General features: G+C 48.7%; 1 pseudogene; it reads left to right on the top strand.

Annotated features, from left to right (window-relative positions):
* The window catches only part of LOC129476667 (granulocyte-macrophage colony-stimulating factor receptor subunit alpha-like), a 33,800-nt pseudogene extending 13,417 nt beyond the window's left edge, over positions 1–20,383 (top strand).
* The last annotated feature ends 6,209 nt before the right edge of the window (positions 20,384–26,592 follow it).

Genomic DNA, 26,592 nt, shown 5'->3' with positions numbered 1-26,592 from the left:
AACCTGGGAGGCGGAGGTTGCAGTGAGCCGAGACTGTGCCAATGCCCTCCAGCCTGAAGAATGTAGGAGACAGAAGGTTGTTTCCTAATTGGTTCTGTCTGGTTGCAACTCTTCAGCTCGGTAACAACGAATGTTCATGCACATTTCGTGAAATTTGTCTGCATGGAGGAGTCACATTTGACGTTCACATGAATACCAGTCAAAGGATTTCAGCAAAAACTGCTTTATCCAAACTCAGGTAAGCAAGACATCTCTGGGATCCATTTACAGCACTACCCCCCACCATCCCACCAGCATCAAAGTACATCCTGTTGAACTTCAGAGTGAAAATTGTTTTGTTTCTGCCTCTTCCCAGGAAGGGAGGGTACCGCTGCTCAGAATTTCTCCTGTTTCATCTACAATGTGGATTTCATGAACTGCACCTGGGCAAGGGGTCCGAAGGCCCCCCTGTGACGTCCAGTATTTTTTGTACATACAAAACTCAAAGTAAATGTTCACCTTATGTGAAGAATTATGAGGAATGGAGGGATGGGAGAAAAATCATGCTGGTTTTTTTTTTCTTTTTCTTCTTTTAAGACATGGTCTTGCTCTGTTGCCCAGCCTGGAGTGCAATGGCACCATCTCGGCTCACTGCAACCTCAACCTCCTGGGTTCAAGCAATTTTCCTGCCTCAGCTTCCCAGGTAGCTGAGATTACAGGCGCCCGCCACCACATCCAGCTAAATTTTGTATTTTTAGTAGAGACAGGGTTTTGTCATGTTGCCCAGGTTCGTCTTGAACTCCTGACCTGAAGTGATTTGCTTGCCTTGGCCTCCCAAAGTGCTGGGATTACAGGCTGAGCCACCGCACTGGGCCTGTTGTTTTTGTTTTGTTTTGTTTTGTTTTTTGTTGTTTTGTTTTGTGTTTTTGTGTTTTTTAGTTTTGTTTTGTGTTTTTGTGTTTTTCTTTTGTGTTTTTGGGTTTTTTCATGTTTTTGTTGCTTTGTGTTTTTGTGGTTTTGTTTTGTGTTTTTGTGTTTTGTTTTGTGTTTGTTTTTGTTTTGTGTTTTTGTGTTTTTCCTTTTGTTTTTGTTTTGTGTTTTTTTGTTTTGCTTTGTGTTTCGTGTTTTGGTGTTTTTGTTTTGTGTTTTCGTGTTTTGTTTTGTTTTTTGTTTTGTGTTTTTTGTTTTGTGTTTGTTTTTGTTTTGTTTTGTGTTTTTGTTTTTTGTGTTGTGTTTTTGTGTTTTGTGTTTTTTTGTGTTTTTGTTTTGTTTTGTGTTTGTTTTTGTTTTGTTTTGTGTTTTTGTATTTTTGTTTTGTTTTGTGTTTTTGTGTTTTTTGTTTTATGTTTTTGTGTTTTTGTTTCATGTTTTGTTTTGTGTTTTTGTTTTGTTTAGTGTTTGTTTTTGTCTTTTTGTGTTTTTGTGTTTTTGTTTTGTTTTGTGTTTTTGTGTTGTTTTGTGTTTTTGTTTTGTTTTGTGTTTTGTGTTTTGTTTTGTGTTTGTTTTTGTTTTGTTTTGTGTTTTTGTTTTGTTTTGTGGTTTTGTTTTGTGTTTTTGTGTTTTGTTTTGTGTTTGTTTTTGTCTTGTTTTGTGTTTTTGTGTTTTGTTTTGTTTTCCTAATTGCTCTCTGAACACTTTCTAATCCTTCAGGAGAAAGAGGGATATCGGTGTCCTTATTACATATAAGACTCAGGAACCCATGTGGGATGTCTCCTGGATAACCTGTCAGGATTAACGTCTTGCAATTAATTTCTGGTTGATGGAACCAGCCGAGAATTTGGCATCCAATTCTTCAATTCACTTTTGGACACAAAGAAAATAGGTGAGAATAACACATATGATTTTCCTATTGTTTATAGATGAAATGGAATTTGCCTTAAAATCTGTGTAACTGGCTGGGCGCGGTGGCTCACACTTGTAATCCCAGCACTTTGGGAGGCCGAGGCGGGTGGATCACGAGGTCAGGAGATCGAGACCATGATGAAACCCCGTCTCTACTAAAAATACAAAAAATTAGCCAGGCATGGTGGTGGGTGCCCATAGTCCCAGCTACTCGGAGAGGCTGAGGCAGGAGAATGGCGTGAACCTGGGAGGCAGAGCTTGCAGTGAGCCGAGATCGAGCCACTGCACTCCAGCCTGGGTGACAGAGTGAGACTCCATCTCAAAAAAAAAAAAAAAATCTGTGTAACTGAGGCCAGGTATGGTGGCTCACACCTGTAATCCCAGCACTTTGGGAGGCCAAGGCAGGCCAATCACCTGAGATCAGGTGTTTGAGACCAGCCTGACCAACATGGGGAAACCCCATCTCTACTAAAAATACAAAAATTAGCCAGGCATAGTGGCAGGTGCCTGTAATCCCAGCTACTCAGGAGGCTGAGGAGAATCACTTGAACCTAGGAGGTGGACGTTGCAGTGAGGTAAGATTGTGCCACTGCACTCCAGCTTGATTGACAGAGCAAAAGTCTGTCTCAAAAACAAGCAAACAAACAAAAAAAAGTGTAACTTTGGTGCTGTAACAAATTAGAACTGAGCTGATTTAACTTCCCTTTTTTTGAGATACAGTCTCACTCTGTTTCCCAGGCTGGAGTGCAGTGGTGCAATCTCAGCTCACTGCAACCTCTGCCTCCCAGGTTCAAGAGATTCTCCTGTCTCAGCCTCCTTAGTAGCTTGGATTACAGGTGCCGGCCACCATGCCCACCTAATTTTTGTATTTTTAGTAGAGATGGTGTTTCACCATCTTGGCCGGGCTGGTCTCAGTCTCCCAAAGTGCTGGGATTACAGGTGTCAGCCAATGCACCTGACCTCCCTCTTTCTCTCTTTCCTTCTTTCCTTCCTTCCTGCCTTTCTGCCTTTCTTCTTTCTTCCCTTCTTTCTTTCCTTCCTCCCTCCTTCCTTCCCTCCCTCCCTCTCTCCCTCCCTTCTTCCTTCCTTCCTTCTCCCTCTCCTTCCTTCACCTTCACTCCTTTCCTCCTTCCTTCCTCTTTTTGTTCATTTCTTCCTCACCAACATATCTTTGTGTCCCAGTGCCCCACTCCTGGCTGGCCTCTTGAAGCCAGCCCCATATGCCCACATGCTCTCCTCTTCCCAAGCCCACCACATCCCACCCGTGGATTTCTTCATCCCATTGGACATTCCCAGCCTCATCAGGCTCAGGGCTCTCACAGAAGGGTGACTCCTGCCCACCAAGCCCATCCTCACCTCCCATCCTGAACCCCCTGCCTCAATGGGTATCTCTCCTGTACATGTAGCTGCCCCACCTCCACCTGGACCCAGTGTAGACAGGAGGAGACCCTGCACCACCTCCACTTGGACCCAGTGTAGACAAAGAGGTGTCCCTACTCCACATCCACCTGGACCCAGTGTAGACAGGAGGAGACTGCACCACCTCCACCTGGACGCAGTGTAGACAAAGAGGTGTCCTTACTCCACATTTACCTGGACCCAGTGTAGACAGGAGGAGACACTACCCAACCTCTACCTGGACCCAGTGTGAAGGGGGCCAGCCCCTCCACACCTGTGAGTATTTCTCGTCAGGTGGGATGAGAGACTGAGAAAAGAAATAAGATACAGAGACAAAGTATAGAGAAGGAACAGTGACCCCAGGGTACCAGCGCTCAGCATACAGAGGACCGGCACCGGCACCAGTCTCTGAGTTCTCAGTATTTATTTATTACTATTTTCACTATCTTGGCAAGAGGAATGCGGCAGGAGGACAGGTGATAGTGGGGAGAAGGTCAGCAGGAAAACATGTGAGCAAAGGAATCTGTGTCACAAATAAGTTCAAGGGAAGCTACTATGCCTGGATGTACACACAGGCCAGGTTTATGCTTCTCTCCACCCAAACATCTCAGTGTAGCAAAAAGTAACAGAGCAGCATTGCCACCAGCATATCTCGCCTCCAGCCACAGGGCAGTTTTCTCCTGTCAGAATAGAACGAATGTACGATTGGGTTTTACACAAGACATTCCATTCCCAGGGGCATGCAGGAGACTGAGGGCTTCCTCTTATCTCAACCGCAAGAGGACTTCCTCTTTTACTAATCCTCCTCAGCACAGACCCTCTATGGGTGTCAGGCTGGGGGACAGTCAGGTCTTTCCCTTCCCACAAGGCCATATCTCAGGCTGTCTCAGTGGGGGAAACTTTGGACAATACCCAAGCTTTCTTGGGCAGAGGTCCCTGCGGCTTTCCGCAGTGCATTGTACCCCTGGTTAATGGAGAATGGAGAATGGCAATGACTTTTACCAAGCACACTGTCTGCAAACATATTGTTAACAAGGCACATCCTGCACAGCCCTAAATCCCTTAAACCTTGACTCCATACATGTTTCTGTGAGCACAAGGTTGGGGCTAAAGTTACAGATTAACAGCATCTCAAGGCAAAACAATGGTTCAAAATACAGATCAAAATGGAGTTTCTTACCTTCCTTTTCTACATAGACACAGTAACAGTCTGATCTCTCTTTTTTTTGTTTGTTTTTCTGAGACGGAGTCTCACTCTGTCGCCCACCCAGGCTGGAGTGCAGTGGCATGATCTTGGCTCACTGCAAGCTCTGCCTCCTGGGTTCACGCCATTGTCCTGCCTCAGCCTCCTGAGTAGCTGGGACTATAGGCCCCTGCCACCACACCCGGCTAATTTTTTTGGATTTTTGGTAGAGACAGGGTTTCACTGTGTTAGCCAGGATGGTCTCGATCTCCTGACCTCGTGATCCGCCTGCCTCGGCCTCCCAGAGTGCTGGGATTACAAGTATGAGTCACCATGCCCAGCCCCCGATCTCTCTTTCTTTTCCCCACACAGAGTAGACAAAGAGGTGTCCCTACTCCACGTTTACCTGGACCCAGTGTAGACAGGAGGAGACCCTGCCCCACCTCCACCTGGACCCAGTGTAGACAAAGAGGTGTCTCTACTCCATATCCACCTGGACCCAGTGTAGACAGGAGGAGACCCTGCCCCATCTCCACCTGGACCCAGTGTAGACAAAGAGGTGTCCCTAGTCCACATCCACCTGGACCCAGTGTAGACAGGAGGAGACACTGCCCCACCGCCACTTGGACCCAGTGTAGACAAAGAGGTGTCCCTACTCCACCTCCACGTGGACCCAGTGTAGACAGGAAGAGACCCTGCCCCACCTCCACCTGCACCCAGTGTAGACAAAGAGGTGTCCCTACTCCACGTCCACCTGGACCGAGTGTAGACAGGAGGAGACTGCACCACCTCCACCTCCACCCAGTGCAGACGAATAGGTGTCCCTACTTGACCTCCACCTGCACCCAGTGTAGTCAAAGAGGTGTCCCTACTCCACGTCCACCTGGACTCAGTGTAGACAGGACCTCTCAGGTTCAGGGGTGTGTCCTGCGCCCCCATTACAGAACGATTCAACCCTCCCGGCAATGTCACTGTATGTTGCAACACGACGCACTGCCTCATACAGTGGAAACAGCCCAGAACCTATCAGAAGCCGTCATACCTCAACTTTCAGTACCAGCTGGCCGTCCACAGAAAGGTCGGTGACAGCTCCCTGGGGCTGGGCACCAGGAGGGAGGTGTGTGTGACACACCCACAGAGGAGCCTGGGAATCCCCGGGGAAGTGGCCTGAAGGAAGGATGGGTGGGTGGTGAGCGGTGACTCTGGGGTGAATGCACTTCGGGTAGCAGAGGAAGAGGTGAAGGGTCTGTGGCCTGTGAAGCCACCTTGAAGGAGGTTGCAGGGAGGATGGACAAAGATGATCCTGCAACCATGGAACCAGGAAGTGGACCGGGAGGTGTGGGGGACGATGCCACAAGCAAGGGAGAGCCTCTGCTCCACCTCCAGCTGGACGCAGTGTAGACAGAAAGAGACCCTGCCCCATGTCTACCTGGACCCAGTGTAGATAGGAGGAGACCCAACCCCCCCTCCACCTACACCCAGTGTAGACAGGAGGAGACCCTGCCCCATGTCTACCTGGACCCAGTGTAGACAGGAAGAGACCCTGCCCTACGTCCACCTTGATCCAGTGTATACAAGAGGAGATCTTGTCCCACAACCACCTGGACCCAGTGTAGACAAGGAGAGCCTGCCCCATGTCTACCTGGACTCAGTGTAGACAAGAGGAGACCCTGCCCTACCTCCAGGGAGACCCAGTGTAGACAGGAGGAGCTCTTGTCCCACAACTACCTGGACCCAGTGTAGACAGGAGGAGCTCTTGTCCCACAACCACCCAGACACAGTGTAGACAGGAAAAGACCCTGCCCCATGTCCACCTCGATCTAGTGTAGACAAGAGTAGATCTTGTCCCACAACCACCTGGACCCAGTGTAGACAAGAAAGAGAGCCTGCCCCATGTCTACCTGGACCCAGTGTAGACAGGAGAAAACCCAAACCCACCTACATCTACAACCAGTATAGACAGGAGGAGACCCTGCCCCACCTCCATGGAGACCCAGTGTAGACAGAAGGAGACCCTGCCCTATGTCTACCTGGAACCAGTGTAGATAGGAGGAGACCCGACCTCACCTCCACCTGCACCCAGTGTAGACAGGAGGAGACCCTGCCCCACCTCCACGGAGACCCAGTGTAGACAGGAGGAGCTCTTGTCCCACAACCACCTGGACCCAGTGTAGACAGGAAGAGACCCTGCCCCACATCCACCTCGATCCAGTGTAGACAAGAGGAGATCTTGTCCCACAACCACCTGGACCCAGTATAGACAAGGAGAGCCTGCTCCATATCTGCCTGGACGACAGGAGAACACCCTGCCCCAAGGCCAGTGGGCCCTTTCTGGATGGGTCACACGAAGATATCTGGCCAGGAAGAATTCTGTGTTGGCAGCTCCTCATCCTACCTGTCTTGTAGATTCGGGGTTTCTGGAGGGAGACCTGCCCACCACTCCTCAGGGACTCTTTCCCATTAGGTGTCCACACCAGGGGAGACACTGTGTGAACCATCTAAAGTGTTTTAGAAATGGAAACAGTGAGTCTTGTATTGTGTTTTGTTTTGTTTCTAGAATATCCAGCCTGGCATGGAAAACCTACTGGTAAGTGAAACCACAGACCCTACTGACGACCCTCCGTGTAATCCTAGAGTCCCCTATCACCAGACCTAGTGTAACCGTGCAGTCCCCTATCACCACACCTAGTGTAACCCTACAGTCCCCTATCACCAGACCTAGTGTAACCCTACAGTCCCCTATCACCACACCTAGTGTAACCCTACAGTCCCCTATCACCACACTTAGTGTAACCCTACAGTCCCCTATCACCACACCTAGTGTAACCCTACAGTCACCTATCACCAGACCTAGTGTAACCCTAGAGTCCCCTATCACCACACCTAATGTAACCTCACAGTCCCCTACTCACCAGACCTAGTGTAACCCTGCAGTCCCCTATCACCACACCTAGTGTAACCCTACAGTCCCCTACTCACCACACCTAGTGTAACCCTACAGTCCCCTATCACCACACCTAGTGTAACCCTACAGTCCCCTATCACCACACCTAGTGTAACCCTACAGTCACCTATCACCAGACCTAGTGTAACCCTACAGTCCCCTATCACCACACCTAGTGTAACCCTACAGTCCCCTATCACCAGACCTAGTGTAACCCTAGAGTCCCCTATCACCACACCTAGTGTAACCCTACAGTCCCCTATCACCACACCTAGTGTAACCCTACAGTCCCCTATCACCAGACCTAGTGTAACCCTACAGTCCCCTATTCACCAGACCTAGTGTAACCCTACAGTCCCCTATCACCACACCTAGTGTAACCCTACAGTCCCCTATCACCACACCTAGTGTAACCCTACAGTCCCCTATCACCACACCTAGTGTAACCCTACAGTCCCCTATCACCACACCTAGTGTAACCCTACAGTCCCCTATCACCACACCTAGTGTAACCCTACAGTCCCCTATCACCACACCTAGTGTAACCCTACAGTCCCCTATCACCACACCTAGTGTAACCCTACAGTCACCTATCACCACACCTAGTGTAACCCTACAGTCCCCTATCACCACACCTAGTGTAACCCTACAGTCCCCTATCACCACACCTAGTGTAACCCTACAGTCCCCTATCACCACACCTAGTGTAACCCTACAGTCACCTATCACCAGACCTAGTGTAACCCTAGAGTCCCCTATCACCACACCTAATGTAACCTCACAGTCCCCTACTCACCAGACCTAGTGTAACCCTGCAGTCCCCTATCACCACACCTAGTGTAACCCTACAGTCCCCTACTCACCACACCTAGTGTAACCCTACAGTCCCCTATCACCACACCTAGTGTAACCCTACAGTCCCCTATCACCACACCTAGTGTAACCCTACAGTCCCCTATCACCACACCTAGTGTAACCCTACAGTCCCCTATCACCACACCTAGTGTAACCCTACAGTCCCCTATCACCAGACCTAGTGTAACCCTACAGTCCCCTATCACCACACCTAATGTAACCCTACAGTCCCCTATCACCACACCTAGTGTAACCCTACAGTCCCCTATCACCAGACCTAGTGTAACCCTACAGTCCCCTATCACCAGACCTAGTGTAACCCTACAGTCCCCTATCACCACACCTAGTGTAACCCTACAGTCCCCTATCACCACACCTAGTGTAACCCTACAGTCCCCTATCACCAGACCTAGTGTAACCCTACAGTCCCCTATCACCACACCTAGTGTAACCCTACAGTCCCCTATCACCACACCTAGTGTAACCCTGCAGTCCCCTATCACCACACCTAGTGTAACCCTACAGTCCCCTATCACCAGACCTAGTGTAACCCTACAGTCACCTATCACCAGACCTAGTGTAACCCTACAGTCCCCTATCACCACACCTAGTGTAACCCTACAGTCCCCTATCACCACACCTAGTGTAACCCTACAGTCCCCTATCACCACACCTAGTGTAACCCTGCAGTCCCCTATCACCAGACCTAGTGTAACCCTACAGTCCCCTATCACCAGACCTAGTGTAACCCTACAGTCACCTATCACCAGACCTAGTGTAACCCTACAGTCCCCTATCACCACACCTAGTGTAACCCTACAGTCCCCTATCACCACACTTAGTGTAACCCTACAGTCCCCTATCACCACACCTAGTGTAACCCTACAGTCACCTATCACCAGACCTAGTGTAACCCTACAGTCCCCTATCACCACACCTAATGTAACCTCACAGTCCCCTACTCACCAGACCTAGTGTAACCCTGCAGTCCCCTATCACCACACCTAGTGTAACCCTACAGTCCCCTACTCACCACACCTAGTGTAACCCTACAGTCCCCTATCACCACACCTAGTGTAACCCTACAGTCCCCTATCACCACACCTAGTGTAACCCTACAGTCACCTATCACCAGACCTAGTGTAACCCTACAGTCCCCTATCACCACACCTAGTGTAACCCTACAGTCCCCTATCACCACACCTAGTGTAACCCTACAGTCCCCTATCACCAGACCTAGTGTAACCCTACAGTCCCCTATCACCACCACACCTAGTGTAACCCTACAGTCCCCTACTCACTACACCTAGTGTAACCCTACAGTCCCCTACTCACCAGACCTAGTGTAACCCTACACTCCCCTACTCATGACCCCTATAGTCTCCTACTGATGACCTCCAGAGTAACCCTACCGTCCCCTACTCACCACACCCAGTGTAACCCTACAGTCCCCTGCTCACCACACCTAACGTAACCCTACAGTCCCCTACCCATGACCCCTGGCATAACCCTACAATTCCCTATTCACCACCCTGGCAGAACCCTACAGTCCCCTAACCATGACCCATGTCTTCCTGGACCCAGTGTAGACAGGAGGAGACCCTGCCCCACCTCCACCTAGACCCAGTGTAGACAAGAAGGAGAGCCTGCCCCACATCTACCTGGATCCAGTGTAGACAGGAGAATACTCTGACCCACATACAGTTGAACCACTCACAACCCTAGCTTCACCCTACAGCCTCCATCAACCCAGCGTAACCCTACTGTCTTGGTTTACAGGACTCTTAGTGCCATTGTGGCCCAGGGGTGGACATGGTGGGGCGTGACCCTGAACTGGAGGATGCAGATCTCACATGGGTCTGCTCTTAGCCTCAACCTTCATGTCCCAATGGTTGAAATATTTATTCTCAGTCTGTTCTACTGATTTTCCCATTTTATTCCTCTTTCCTCTGAGTGGGTTAAAAATATATTCCAGTGACTATCTAAGGAAATTATGTCTCCCTCTAAAATGCTTGTAGAGTGAGTACTGTTGTTGGATATTTACCAACTCTTGCGGCCACTCTGAACCTCAGTATCCTCCTCTGTCCAATGCATATGCTAGACTTGGGGATTTTAATATCCCTTGCTAAACTATCCATCTGAAGCTCTGTTAATATCAGTTATTTCTCCCGAATCATTTATTTATGTATGCATTTATTTTAGAGATGGAGTTTCACTCTGTCCTCCATGCTGGAGTGCAGTGGTGCAATCTTGGCTCACTGCAACCTCCACCACCCAGGTTCAAGCGATTCTCCTGCCTCAGCCTCCCTGGTAGGTGGGACTGTAGGTGGGACTACAGGCACCTGCCCCCACACCTGGCCATCAATTTCTGTTTCAGAAAATAAAATTTTTGCCAGGCATGGTGGCTTATGCCTGTCATCCCAGCACCTTGGGAGGCTGAGGTGGGCAAATCACTTGAGGTCAGGAGTTCAAGACCAGCCTGGCCATCATGGAGAAACCCTGTCTCTACTAAAAATACAAAAATTACCCATGCATGGTCTTGGGCGCCTGTAATCCCAGCTACGTGGGAGGCTGAGGCAGGAGAATCACTTGAACCCAGGAAGTGGAGGTTGCGGTGAGCCCAGATCATGCCATTGTACTCCAGCCTGGGCAACAGAGTGAGAGTCTGTCTCAAATAAAATAAAATAGTCTGGGCATGGTGGCTCACGCCTGTAATCCCAGCACTTTCGGAGGCCAAGGCGGGTGGATCACGAGGTCAGGAGTTCAAGACCATCCTGGCTAACATGGTCTCCACTAAAAATACAAATCCTGTCTCCACTAAAAATACAAAAAAAATTATCTGGGTGTGATGTCGGGTGCCTGTAGTCCCAGCTGCTCGGGAGGCTGAGGCAGGAGAATGGTGTGAACCCGGGAGGCAGAGCTTGCAGTGAGCCAAGATTGGGCCATTGCACTCCAGCCTGGGCGACAGAGAGAGACTCCGTCTCAATAAATAAATAAATAAATAAATAAATAAATAAATAAAATAATTTAAAGCCTACATCACCCAAATTTTCCCAACTTGTCTCCCATCCAAATACTCATGAGGCTTGACTCTGCTTAGCTTCCAAGACCCAATCAGACCAAGTGCATTCAGAGTGGTAGAAAAAAAAGAAAAAAGGAAAAAAAAGGCCGGGCATGGTGGCTCATGCCTGTAATCCCAGCACTTTGGGAGGCCGAAGCGGGCAGATCACGAGGTCAGGAGATCGAAACCATCCTGGCTAACACGGTGAAACCCCGTCTCTACGAAAAATACAAAAATTAGCCAGGCATGGTGGTGGGTGCCTGTAGTCCCAGCTACTCAGGAGGCTGAGGCAGGCGAATGGTGTGAACCCGGGAGGTGGAGGTTGCAGTGAGCCAAGATCGCGCCACTGCACTGCAGTCTGGGCGACAGAGCGAGACTCCATCTCAAAAAATAAATAAATAAAATAAAATAAAATAAAATAAAAAAATTTAAAGCCTACATCACCCAAATTTTCCCAACTTGTCTTCCATCCATATACTAACAAGGCTTGACTCTGCTTAGCTTCCAAGACCCAATCAGACCAAGTGCATTCAGAATGGTAGAAAAAAAAGAAAAAAAAAAAGAAAAACTTTTAAAAGACAAAAGAATGAAAAAAGACAACTTTTTCCTCCACGCAGAAGACGCCTATCTGTAACTTTCTTTTTTCCTCCAAAGATTAATGTTTCTGGTGATTTGGAAAATAGATACAACTTTCCAAGCTCTGAGCCCAGAGTGAAACATAGTGTGAAGATCAGAGCTGCAGATGTCCGCAGCCTGAACTGGAGTTCCTGGAGTGAAGCCACTGAATTTGGTAAGCGTTGGGCGGAGGTAAGTGATGTTTGTGTCATCTGCCACCACCTTGGAGCAGGCACAGAGGTCAGGTGCTCTGTCCTGGGCACTGAGATTGAGTTGAGAACGTCGCTGGGAGTAGTATCAGGCTCTGAGTTTATCGCTGAGTCTCAAAAGAAGGAGGTGGTCTCCTACTCAGTCACACAACATTGCTTTGCTGATATTTTTTCAGGAAGGATGAGCTAGGCTCCCTTAATAACCAGAGAAGGGCTGGGCACAGCGGTTCACGCCTCTAATCCCAGCACTTTGGGAGGTCAAGGTGGGAGGATCATGAGGTCAGGAGTTTGAGACCAGCCTGGCCAACATGATGAAACCCCGTCTCTACTAAAAATACAAAAATTCAGCCGGGTGTGGTGGCTCACGCCTGTAATCCCAGCACTTTGGGAAGCTGAGGCAGGTGGATCACCAGAGGTCAGGAGTTTGAGAGCAGCCTGGCCAACATGGTGAAACCCGGTCCCTACTAAATATACAAAATTAGCCCAGCGTGGTGGCAGGTGCCTGTAATCCCAGCTACTCGGGAGGCTGAGGCAGGAGAATCACTTGAAACCCGGGAGGCGGAGGTTGCAGTGAGCTGGGATCACACCACTGCACTCCAGCCTGGGTGACAGAACAAGATTCCGTCTCAAAAAAAAAAAAAAAACACTAGCCAGGCGTGGTGGCACATGCCTGTAATCCCAGCTACTTGGGAGGCTGAGGTCAGGAGAATCGTTTGAACCCAGGAGGCAGAAGTTGCAGTGAGCTGGGATCACACCACTGCACTCCAGCCTCGGCGACAGAGCGAGACTCTGTCTCAAAAAAAAAAAAAAAAAAATAGAGGGAGGTGGTCTCATACTCATATGGGGTCATGCAACATTGCTTTGCTGGTGTTTTTTTCAGGATGGATGAGCTAGAATCCCTTAATAGCCAGAGAAGGACTCCAATGATAGCCCTCCTAAAGCCCCACCTCCCTCTACCCCACTGGGAAATAACCAGTCAGTCTTTGTCCAGTCAAACCATTACCATTCTGGCTCCCTGGCCAAGAGGAAGCTCTCTCCCTCTTTTTTTTTTTTTTTTTTTTTTTTTTGAGACGGCGTTTCGCTCTTGTTGCCCAGGCTGGAGTGCAATGGCACCATCTCAGCTCACTGCAATCTCCGCCTCCCAGGTTCAAGCGATTCTCCAGCGTCAGTCTCCCAAGTAGCTGGGATTACAGGCACCTGCCACCACACCCGGCTAATTTTGTATTTTTAGTAGAGAGAGGGGTTTCTCCATGTTGGTCAGGCTGGTCTTGAACTCCTCAGGTGATCTACCTGCCTTGCCCTCCCAAAGTGCTGGGATGACAGGTGTGAGCCGCTGTCCCCGGCCAGGGAAGGTCTCTTCAAAGCCAGGTCTCGGCTGCCCAGGAGACAGGTCCATGCTTTTCTCTGAAGATGATTTTGAGGGCTCTAAATTGAAAAGGGGAAGGAGAAGACTCAGGATATTGAGAAGTATGTGGTTTTCACCTAAACAAAGGAGATGGAGGAAAAAATGAGGGCTGGAGTGCAGTGGTGCACCTCCACCTCCCAGATCACACGGACAAAATGGGGTACAGAGATGATCAGAGGTGCATTCACGTCTGGTGGGCCGGGGTGACTGCACCTGTAAGAAATGGTTTTTGTTTGTTTATTTTTTTGTTTTTTGAGATGGAGTTTCGCTCTGCCACACAGGCTGGAGTGCAGTGTCATAATCTCAGCTCAGTGCAACCTCCGCCTCCCGGGTTCAAGCAATTCTCCTGTCTCAGCCTCTCGAGTAGCTGGGATTACAGACGTGCATCACACTTGGCCAATTTTTGTATTTTTGTTTTTATTTATTTATTTATTTTGAGATGGAGTTTCACTCTGTCACCCAGGCTGGAGTGCAATGGCACGATCTCGGCTCACTGCAACCTCCGCCTCCTGGGTTCAAGTGATTCTCTGCCTCAGCCTCCTGAGTAGCTGGAACTACAGGCATGCATCATGCTTGGCCAATTTTATATATATATTTGTTTGTTTGTTTGTTTGTTTATTTATTTTGAGACAGAGTTTCTCTCTGTTGCCCAGGCTGGAATGCAATGGCATGATCTCGGCTCACTGCAACCTCTGCCTCCCGGGTTCAAGTGATTCTCCTGCCTCAGCCTCCCGAGTAGCTGGGATTACAGACATGCATCATGTGTGGCCAGTTTTTGTATTTTTATTTTATTTTATTTATTGATTTTGAGATGGAGTTTCACTCTGTCACCCAGGCTGGAGTGCAGCAGCACGATCTTGGCTCACTGCAACCTCCGCCTCCTGGGTTCAAGCAATTCTTCTGCCTCAGCCTCCTGAGTAGCTGGGATTACAGGCATGCATCACACTTGGCCATTTTTTTGTATATAATTTTATTTATTTATTTATTTATTTATTTATTTATTTTGATACAGAGTTTCTCTCTGTTGCCCAGGCTGGAGTGCAATGGCACGATCTCGGCTCACTGCAACCTCTGCCTCCCGGGTTCAGGCGATTCTCCTGCCTCAGACTCTGAGTAGCTAGGATTACAGGCGCACACCACCAAGCCTGGCTAATTTTGTATTCTTTTTAGTAGAGACAGGGTTTCACCATGTTAGTGAGGCTGGTCTTGAACTCCTGACCGCAGATGATGCACCTACCTCGGCCTCCCAAAGTGCTGGGATGACAGGTGTGAGCCACCGTGCCTGGCCCAATTTTTGTGTTTTTAGTGGAGACGGGGTTTCACCATGTTGCCTAGGCTGGTCTCGAACTCCTGACCTCAAGTGATCTGTCTTCCTCAGCCTCCCAAAGTGCTGGGATTACAGGCATGAGTCACTGCATCTGGCCCATGGTGGTGAAGTTTTAACAGCTCACCACAAATTTCCTTGTGGGCAAAACATGCAGCAGGCAGGTCGCCTTTCATCTCAGAGCCATCTTACTTAGGAACCAAAAAGAGGGAGGCAGGTTTACTCTACCCAGTTCCCAGCTTGACTGTTCCCTTTGGCTAAATGCATTTGGACACCCAAAGAGATTTAATTTCCTTTCACACGTCCGTCAGTGATTCACCGCAGACGCAAACCTGTGTGTCTCTCTAGGCTCTGACGACAGAAACATCAGCTCTGTGTACACTTACGTGCCCCTGATCCTGGGAACCCTTGTCTGTGGCATCGTCCTCGGCTTCCTCTTTAAAAGGTAATCTGTGAAACACCTGGGCCTCCCCCAGGCAAACAGGCCAGGCCGGGAGCAAAGCGCTTTCTCCAAAGTCTCTGTCTCTGTGAAAGAGAAACAGCCTTGGCCGGGCGCAGTGGCTCACGCCTGTCATCCCAGCACTTTGGGAGGCCTAGGCGGGCAGATCTCCTGAGGTCAGGAGTTCGAGACCACCCTGACCAATGTGGAGAAACCCCGTCTTTATTAAAAATACAAAATTTGCCGGGTGTGGTGGTTGGGTGCCTGTCATCCCAGCACTTTGGGAGGTCAAGGTGGGAGGATCACCTGAGGTTGGGAGTTTGAGACCAGCCTGACCAACTTGGAGAAACCCCGTCTCTATTAAAAATACAAAATTAGCTGGGCATGGTGGCGGGCGCCTCTCATCTCAGCTACTTGGGAGGCTGAGGCAGAAGAATCACTTGAACCCGGGAGGCGGAGGTTGCAGTGAGCCAAGATTATGCCGTTGCACTCCAGCCTGGGCAACAAGAGTGAAACTCCATCTGAAAGTAACTAAGTACATACATACATACATACATACATACATAGATACATACATACATACATACATAAATTTTACTTTAAAAACAGACCCCGGCTGGGCATGGTGGCTCATGCCTGTAATCCTAGCACTTTGGGAGGCCAAGGTGGGCAGATCACCTGAGGTCAGGAGTTCAAGTCCAACCTGGCCAACAGGGAGAGGGAAAGAGAGAGAGAGAGACAGAGAGGAAGACAGAGACATACGAAGAGAAAAAGAGAATCAGAGAGACAGAGATGGAGAAACAGAGACAGAGATGGAGAAAACAGAGACAGACAAACAACAAACATAAAGACCCAGGTGGAGGCTGGGCGCGGTGGCTCACACCTGTCATCCCAGCACTTTGGGAGACTGAGGTGGGTGGATCACTTGAGGTCGGGAGTTCGAGACCAGCCTGACCAACATGGAGAAACCTTGTCTCTACTAAAATTACAAAAATTAGCCAGGTATGGTGGTGCACACCTGTAATCCCACCTACTCTGGAGGCTGAGGCAGGAGAATCACTTGAACCCAGGAGGCGGAGGTTGCAGTGAGCCGAGATCGCGCCATTGCACTGAAGCCTGGGCAACAAGAGCAAAACTCTATATCAAAAACAAAATAAAACAAAACAAAAAAAACAACCGCATCAGGGAGAGGAGAGAGACAGAGAACAGAGGCACAGAGAAGGGAGAGAGACAAAGACAGAGAGACACAGAGACAGACAGAGACAGAAAAAGAGAGAGAGGGGGAGGAGAGATAGAGACAGGGACAAAGAGAAAAAGAGAGGGAGAAACAGAGAGAGAGACATAGGTGGACACGTAGAGAGAAGAGAGAGAGAGACAGAAAGAGACAGAGACCAAGGGATGGGAGTGGAACAGAGAGACGGAGGGAGGAAAGAGACAGAGAGGGAGGCAGAGAAAACAGACACAGAGACACCAAGAGAGACAGGGAAGACAGAGTAAGACTTAGACTCAGCGAGAGCCCAGAGAGGGTGAACAAGGGCGAGGAACCATGTGACCTGCACCCCGAGACCCCATTGGCGCTCCTCTCCCACCCACCTGTCTCTGGCTCAGGGACTGAGTCTTATGTTGCAGTGGAAATTCAGGTCAGGGCTCATGCTGCATCCCAGAGGCAAAACTGTCCTGCATTCTCAGAGTAGGAGATGAAATTTTTAAAAAGGAAATAAAACTCTCGTCCGGGGAACCTCAGCTTTTATCCTTTAGGCCTTTGACTGGTTAGATGAGGCCCACCCTTCTCCTTTAGACCTTCAGCTGATTAAATGAGGCCCACTCTTCCCCCTTTGGACCTTCGACTGATTAGATGAGGCCCACCCTCGCCTTTATACCTTTAACTGATTGGATGAGGCCCACTCTTCCCCCATATACCTTCGATTGATTAGATGAGGCCCACCCTTCCCCTTTAGACCTTCAACTGATTAGATGAGGCCCACCCTTCCCCCTTTAGACCTTTGTCTGATTAGATGAGGCCCACCCTTCTGCCACATACCTTCGACTGATTAGATGAGACCCACCCTTCCCTTTAGACCTTCAACGAATTAGATGAGGCCCACCCTTCCCCCTTTACATCTTTGACTGATTAGATGAGGCCCACCCTTTCCCCCATATACCTTCGACTGATTAGATGAGGCCCATCCTTCCCCCTTTACACCTTTGATTAGATGAGGCCCACCCTTCCCCCCATATACCTTCAACTGATTAGATGAGGCCCACCCTTCCCCCTTTAGACCTTCAACTGATTAGATGAAGCCCAGCCTTCCCCTTTAGACCTTCAACTTATTAATTAGATAAGGCCCACCCTTCCTCTTTAGACTTTCAACTGATTATATGAGGTCCACTCTCCCCATTTACACTTTCAACTGATTAGATGAAGCCCACCATTCCCCTTTAGACCTTCAACTGATTAGATGAAGCCCACCCTTCCCCTTTAGACCTTCAACTGATTAGATGAAGCCCATCTTTCCCCTTTAGACCTTCAGCTTATTAATTAGATAAGGCCCACCCTTACCCTTTAGACTTTCAACTTATTAAATGAATCCCACTCTCCCTGTTTAGACCTTTGACTGATTAGATGAAGCCCACCATTCTCCTTTATAGAATTGACTGATTAGATGGGACCCACCCTTCCCCCTTTAGACTTTTGGCTGATTAGATGAGGCCTACCTTTCCCCATTTAGACCTTCAACGGATTAGATGAGACCCACCCTTCCCCTTTAGACCTTCAACTTATTAATTAGATAAGGCCCACCCTTCCTCTTTAGACTTTCAACTGATTAGATGAGGCCCACTCTCCCCATTTACACTTTCAACTGATCAGATGAAGCCCACCATTCCCCTTTAGACCTTTGACTGATTAGATGAAGCCCACCCTTCCCCTTTAGACCTTCAGCTTGTTAATTAAATAAGGCCTACCCTTACCCTTTAGATTTTCAACTGATTAAATGAGACCCACTCTCCCCGTTTAGACCTTTGACTGATTAGATGAAGCCCACCATTCTCCTTTATACCTTTGACTGATTAGATGAGGCCCACGCTTCTCCTTTGGACCTTCAACTGATTAGATGAGGCTCACCCTTCCCCTTCAGCCTTTCAACTGATTAGATGAGACCCACCCTCCCCTTCATACCTGCGACTGACTAGATGAGGCCCATCCTTCCCCTTTAGATCTTCAACTGATCAGACGAGGCCCACCTTCCCCTATATACCTTCAACTCATTAGATGAAGCCCATCTTTCCCTTTTTAGACCTTTGATTAGATGAGGCCTACCCTTCCCCCTTTAGACCTTTGACTGATTAGATGAGACCCATCCTTCCCGTTTAGACCTTCAACTCATTAGATGGAGCCCACCCTTCCCCCCTTCCCCTTTAGACCTTCAGCTTATTAGACAAGGCCCACCCCCTTTACACCTTCGACAGATTAGATGAGGCCCACCTCTCTTTAGACCTTCAACTGTTAAGATGAGGCCCACCTCCTTTAGACCTTTGACTGATTAGATAAAGCCCACCCACATTCTCCAGTCCAATCTCTTTTCCTGGAAATCAGTTGATTGTGAACTGACATCTACAAAGCACCTTCGTAGCAGCCCCGCAGTCAGGGTTTGATTCAATAATTGGGGACTGTAGCCTAGTCATGGGGACACTCATTGGTGCCAGGTAGCCAAGACAGAGACCAAGAGATGAAAGGGAAACAGAGATACTGAACCTGAAGGAGGTAGACATGTAGGAAGATGGAGATAGAGAGAAACCCAAAGATGGGGGTGGAAGACGGTGAGAGGGGGAGGAAAGAGAGACAGAGAGAGAGACAGAGAAAAGAGGCAGAGAGACCAAGAGAGAGAGGCTCAACAGCAAGACTCCAGAGAGGGTGACTAAGGGTGAGGGATCTGCGTGACCTGCATCCCAAGGCCCTGTCGGTGCCCCTCTCCCACCCAGCTCTCTCCAGCTCAGGGGCTGTGTCTTTCTTCCATGGGGAACTCCAGATCCAGCCCCAGGCTGCCCCCAGGGCTCTCTTCCCTGCCACATAAGTAACATCCTCCTGGTTGCCACTTGCACACCCCCATCCTAGACCTGGCCATCTGTCATTCCGTTACCTTCCACCTCCATGCCAGCCTTTTCCCTGGCCCCCACTTTCCACTGACCCCCAGAGGTCCCCCATGTCTAGGTGCAGGATGACGGCTTCCGGCTTCAACCTTCCCTTCTCTGAGCTCCGTCAGCCCCAGGTGCTTAGCACCTGTTATACTCTGCCCAGGTTTCATGCTCACAAGCTCTTCCAAAGGCCACCCTGTTCATCGTCAACTATGAGGCCGCATGAGTAGATATGTCTCAGATCTTTACCCCAGGAAAAACCCCTGGCCAGGCGCAGTGGCTCACGCCTGTCATCCCAGCACTTTGGGAGGCTGAGGCGAGTGGATCACCTCGAGGTCAGGAGTTCGAGACCAGCCTGGCCAACATGGTGAAACTCCATCTCTGCTAAAAATACAAAATTTACCAGGTGGCGGCTAAAGGGGGAAAGTTGGGCCTCATCTAATCAGTCAAAGGTATATAAAGGGAAGGGTGGTCCTCATCTAGTCAAAGGTCTAATGGGGGAAGGGTGGGCCTCATCTAATCAGTCAAAGGTATATAGGGGAAGGGTGGGCCTCATCTAATCAGTCGAAGTTATATAGGGGAAGGGTGGGCCTCATCTAATCAGTCGACGGTATATGGGGAAGGGTGGGCCTCATCTAATCAGCTGAAGGTCTAAAGGAGAAGGGTGGACCTCATCTAATCAGTCAAATTTGTGGTGGTGAGCACCTGTAATCACAGCTACTCAGGAGGCTGAGGCAGGAGAATCTCTTGAACCCAGGAGGCCAAGGCTGCAGTGAGCTGAGATCACACCACTGTACTCCAGCCTAGGCAACAGAGTGAGACTCCGTCTCGAGGGAGAAGAAGAAAATAAACACAGCCCACTGAGTCCCAGGCTGAGCTCGTGAAGATCTGACAGCCTGAATCCTCCTTTTTCTCAGATCATCTGGGAGGAATTCACCCCAGAGGAAGGGAAAGGCTACTGCAGAGAGGTCTTGACAGTGAAGGAAATTACCTGAGACCCACAGGGTGTAGGAATGGCGTGGATATCTCCGCCTCCGTGACACTGGGGAACTGTTTTCTTGTTGATGATGCTATGAGCCTTTATATAATTTTCTGTGTTTTTATTTAAAAAACATGATATTTGGGGCCAGGCGCGGTGACTCATGCCTGTAATCCCAGCACTTTGGGAGGCTGAGGCAGGCAGATCACGAGGTCAGGAGATTGAGAGCATCCTGACTAACATGGTGAAACCCCGTCTCTACTAAAAGTACAAAAAATTAGCCAGGCGTGGTAGCTAGGATGACAAGCACCTGCCAGCACACCTGGCTAATTTTTGTATTTTTAGTAGAGATGGGGTTTCACCATGTTGACCTAACCACAGGTGATCCACCTGCCGCAACCTCTCAAACTGCTGGGATTACAGGTATGAACCACCGCACCTGGCCCTTATAAGGACAATTATAATTACATGTCAGGCCCAAGTGGGCAGTCCCGAATCATCTCTCCATGGCAATATCCCTGGAATAAAAGTCCTCCTTCCATAGAGAGCGTTCTGTAACGTGTCGACAGGATGCTCATTCAGGTAAGAACATGCTGGGGGCTGTTATTCTGTGTAACACATGGAAATTAGGACATGGACATCTTTGGGACCATTATTCTGTCTACCACATAGAGATTAGGATGTGGACATCTTTGGGGCCATTATTCTGTCTACCACATGGGGATTACGACGTGAACATCTTTGGTCCCATTATTCTGTCTGCCACATGGGATTAGGACGTGGCCATATTTACGGGACATTATTTTGCCTCCCACTATCAGTGAATGATTTAATCACCACAGATGCTTAAACATCAACTGAGATGGTGGCTGACAGATGGTCTAGGGCCTACAGGGGACTTCAGGGCTTGGAGCCGAGAGAGAGCTGAGCTTGGGATAGATCTGACGAGGAAATGGCAGCTCAATGAGATGGCAGCTCTTTTCCTTCCTTATGGGCATTCCATGTCCCTCCTGCAAACCCCGGCCAGCCCTTTGCTTCTGAGTTTCAGGGGAGATTTGACAAGGGAGCAGAGGCAACCTTCCAGAACCTTCTACTCTTGACCTTTTGATTCACAAGTCAAAGCTCAGGGAGGAGACAGGGCCAGGTTCTTGGCGGGGAGAAGCGTCCAACACAGCAAGGAAGAAAAAGTGTGGAATCCCCTGGGCCCTCTAGAAGTGAGAGGAGGAGACCCTCACAGAGCGCCCCAGGAAGCAGGTCCACCTCTGCAAGGGAGCACCACATCCCTGGGTAGGAACCTGTGGGTTTCAGAGACCTCAGGCCGCATTTAGCTCAGAAGCAGAGGCCTCCGGTGTCAAACAGATAGCAGAGGCCAGGTGCAGTGGCCATGCCTATAATCCCAGCACTTTGCCAGGCCAGGGCAGGTGGATCACTTGAGGTCAGGAGTTCAAAACCAGCCTGGCCAACATGGTGAAACCCCATCTCTACTAAAAATACAAAAAAAAAAAAAAAAAAAAAGCTGGGCATGGTGGCACATGCCTGTAATGTCAGCTAGTCAGGAGGCTGAGGCAGGAGCATCACTTGAACCTGGGATGCGGAGGTTGCAGTGAGCCAAGATCATGCCATTGCACTCCAATCTGGGTGACAGAGAGGAGCTGTGGCCAGGCACAGTGGCTCATGCCTGTAATCCCAGCACTTTGCACGGCCAAGGCAGGCAGATCACTTGAGGTCAGAAGTTCAAAACCAGCCCGGCCAAGATGGCAAAATCTCATCTCTACTAAAAATACAAAAAAAAAAAAAAAAAAAGCCAGGTGTGTGGCAGGCACCTCTAATCGCAGCTACTTGGGAGGCTGACACAGGAGAATCGCTTGAACCCAGGAGGCAGAGGTTGCAGTGAGCCAAAATGGCACCTTTGCACTGCAGCCTGGGTGACAGAGCGAGACTCCATCTCAAAAAAAAAAAAAAAACAACTGTGGCCGGGCGCGGTGGCTCACGCCTGTCATCCTAACACTTTGGGAGGCTGAGGTGGGAGGATCACCTGAGATCAGGAGTTCGAGACCTGCCCGACCAATACGGTGAAAACCCGTCTCTACTAAAGACATAAAATCTTAGCTGGGTGTGGTGGTGCCTGTAATTGCAGGTGCCGTACTCAGGAGGCTGAGGCAGAAGAATTGCTTAAACCTGGGAGGCAGAGGTGGCAGTGAGCTGAGATCATGTGATTGCACTCCAGCCTGGGTGACAGGGCGAGACTCTGTCATAAAATAAAATAAAATAAAATAAAATAAAATAAAATAAAATATAAAATAAAATAATATAATATAAAATAAAATAAAATAAAATAAAATAAAATAAAATAAAATAAAATAATAAAATAAAAGCCAGCAGAGACACAGCCTAGGATGACTGAGGCCCCTGAAGGCTGTGGAGATCAGCCCCTGCCCTGTGTTCTCTGGCACCTAAGGACACTCTCCAAAGGATGGGTGGGCAGAGGCTGTCAATATTGGCTGACAGGGAGCTTTTGCCCAACCACACTGCACCTGCCCAACCGCACTGCACCTGCCCATCCACACTGCACCTGCCCAACCACTCTGCACCTGCCCAACCCCACTGCACCTGCCCAAACGCACTGCGCCTGCTCAACCCCACTGCATCTGCCCAACCACACTGTGCCTGCCCAACCCCACTGCACCTGCCCAACCACACTGCACCTGCCCAACCCCACTGCACCTGCCCAACCACACTGTGCCTGCCCAACCCCACTGCACCTGCCCAACCACACTGCACCTGCCTAACCACACTGCACCTGCACAACCCCACTGCACCTGCCCAACCCCACTGCACCTGCCCAACCCCACTGCGCCTGCCCAACCGCACTGCACCTGCCCAACACCACTGCACCTGCCCACCCACACTGCACCTGCCCAACCACTCTGCAAATGCCCAACCACTCTGCACCTGTCCAACCCCACTGCACCTGCCCAACCGCACTGCACCTGCCCAACCGCACTGCACCAAAGGAAGAGCAATGGAGACATTCAATCCTTTGCACACCTAAACTGGAGAAGACTGTTTATAAGATGCATTCAGGTGGGATTCACACTGTCGGTGGGGGGGGGTTGCGGCTCACCTGTGTGAGATCAGGGTTGTGCAGGTGGAGAAAAGAGAGGGAGAAGAGAAAGATTCTATGATGAGGCCAGATGCGGTGAAAATGGGTCTCAAAAGAAGTTTAAAAAATAGATGACATATACAGAAGACGGATAGATGATTGGTAGATGACAGATGAAAAATATATATGATAGATGAATAGATGTATAGGTAACAGATGACAGCTAGATAGATGATTGACTGATAGATATTTGATAGATAGATGATAGATGAATTTTATTTTATTTTATTTTGTTTTAAGAGACAGAGTCTCATTCTGTCACCCCGGCTGGAGTGCAGTGGCGTGATCTCGGCTCACTGCAAGCTCCGCCTCCAGGTTCAAGTGATTCTCCTGCCTCAGCCTCTTGAGTAGCTGAGATTACAGGTGTGCGCCACCACAACCAGCCAATTTTTTATACTTTTGGTAGCGATGGGGTTCCATCCTGTTGGCCAGGCTGGTCTCGAACTCCCGACCTCAAGTGATCTGCCCCCCTCAGCCTCCCAAAATGCTAGGATTACAGGCGTGAGCCACCTTGCCCAGACATAAAGGATGAATTTTAGATAGATGATCGAGATAGATAGATAGATAGATAGATAATAGATAAAATAGATGATAGATAGATAGATAAATGGATAAATAGATGGATAGATAGGTGGATGAATGGATAGATGACAGATAGATAGACAGTAGGTCGATAATAGAAGATAGATCGATGATAGATGGGTTGATAGATAGATGATAGATGAAAGAGAAATAAATGATTGATAGAAAATAGATAGATGATAGATAGATGGATAGATAGATAGACTAGATAGACAGATAGACAGATATATAGATAGATACATAGATACATAGACCGATAGATAGACAGATAGATAGACAAATACATAGATACATAGATAGATAGACTGATAGATAGATAGATGATAGATAGATAGATAGATAGATAGATAGATAGATAAATGGATAAATAGATGGATAGATAGACAGATGAATGGATAGATGACAGATAGACTGTAGATTGATAATAGAAGATAGATCGATGATAGATGGAATGATAATAGATGATAGGTGATAGATAAATAGATGATTGATAGAAAATAGATGATAGATGGATAGATAGACTAGATAGACAGACAGATATATAGATAGATACATAGATAGACCAATAGATAGACAGATAGATGGACAGATACATGATAGATAGATAGATACATGGATAGATAGATAGATGATAGATAGATAGATGATAGATAGATAGGATAGACAGATGGATAGACACATAGATACATAGATACATACATACATACATAGATACATAGATGATAGATAGTTTAGATAGATGTTAGATAGATAGAATAGACAGATGGATAGACAGACACATAGATAGATACATACATAGATACATACATAATAGATAGATAGATAGATAGATAGATAGATAGATAGATAGATAGATAGATAGATGATAGATAGATACATATATAGATACATAGATAGACAGACAGATAGACAGACAGATAGCTGGGATCTATCTGCTATTTCTCAGGCTCCCTCCTGGAAGTTGGAACTGATCTCACTTGTTCCAAGACCCTCACCTTAAATCACGTTGTTAGACCGCGAACCATCCAAAGCCCCCAGGCCAGCAAAGATACTACCAGGGGCCATTCCAGGACCTGAGGGATCACCACCCTCCAGCCAAGACCCAAGGCAAGACTCTCCTTTGGGTAAGGCTAGGTCTTCAGTGCACAGCATCTAACAAGGGACAGGAGGAAGGTAACTCCTGGAGATGGGCTTGGCTGGATAAGAGCCGTGGAGACTCACATTCAGCCCCTGCCCATCCAAGCGGGAGGGAACACCGGTGTCATGGGGCTCCCCAATGCCTGGGCTCTCCTGAATGAGATCAACAGCAACACCACCTCCGACACCCGTGCCTGCATCTCTCATCCTGTTGAGTCATGCTGTGGGGAGCAAGTTCCCTAATTCTGTCTTCCTGTGTGGACACAAAACCAGCAGCCGATGCCCCAGACACAGAGGCATTGAGGGCTTGGGGCCAACACACTTGACCCCCTAACGGTTTGCTGAATAATCACTAACAATGAACCAGATAGATTACTAAGAAACAAGACAAGCATATTTTCTTTCTTTCTTTCTTTTTTTGAGATGGACTCTCGCTTTGTCGCCCAGGCTGGAGTGCAGTGGCGTGACCTCAGCTCACTGCAACCTCTGCCTCCCACATTCACGCCATTCTCCTGCCTCAGCCTCCCAAGTAGCTGGGACTACAGGTGCCCACCGCCATGTCTGGCTAATTTTTTTTTTGCATTTTTAGTAGAGATGGGATTTCACTGTGTTAGCCAGGATGGTCTCGAACTCCTGACATTACGATCCACCTGCCTTGGCCTCCCAAAGTGCTGGGATGACAGATGTGAGCCACCGCGCTCAGTTTTTTGTTTTTTTTTTTTTGAGATGGAGTCTTGCTCTTGTCACCCAGGCTGGAGTGCAGTGGTACGATCTCAGGTTACCACAACCTGCGCCTCCCGGGTTCAAGCAATTCTCCTGCCTCAGCCTCCTGAGTAGCTGGGATGACAGGCATGCACCACCATGCCCGGCTAATTTTGTATTTTTAGTAGAGACAGGGTTTCTCCACATCAGTCAGGCTGGTCTCAAACTCCCGACCTCAGGTAATCTGCCCGCTTCAGCCTCCCAAAGCCCTGGGGTTGCAGGCATGAGCCACCGTGCCTGGCCAAGGCATGCAAATTTCTGTAACGTGTATGCACAGAAAGAAGCCTTCAGAACAAAGACCCACACTCCCAGGAAGGTACAAGCTTGTACACCATCCTGTGATTACAGAAAAGATGGGGCTGCCATCCTGGAAAAACAGGCTTTTGGGGTGGAAGAAGAGGAAGAAGAGAAATTCTCTTGGGGCTTGGATCTTCTCTCCTGGAGTGGGAAAAGAGGAATTCTGTTGAGGGAAGGTAAGTGATTGCTAGAAAGATCCTTTGACCAGGATGGAGTGCAGTGGCACCTCTTGGCTCATGGCAACCTCAACATCCCAGACTTAAACAATCCTCCCACCTCGGCCT

Source organism: Symphalangus syndactylus, chromosome Y (assembly GCF_028878055.3).
Source record: "Symphalangus syndactylus isolate Jambi chromosome Y, NHGRI_mSymSyn1-v2.1_pri, whole genome shotgun sequence".
NCBI lineage: Eukaryota > Metazoa > Chordata > Mammalia > Primates > Hylobatidae > Symphalangus > Symphalangus syndactylus.
Note: the sequence above shows the minus strand (reverse complement) of the source record. Positions and strands in the feature narration are given on the sequence as shown.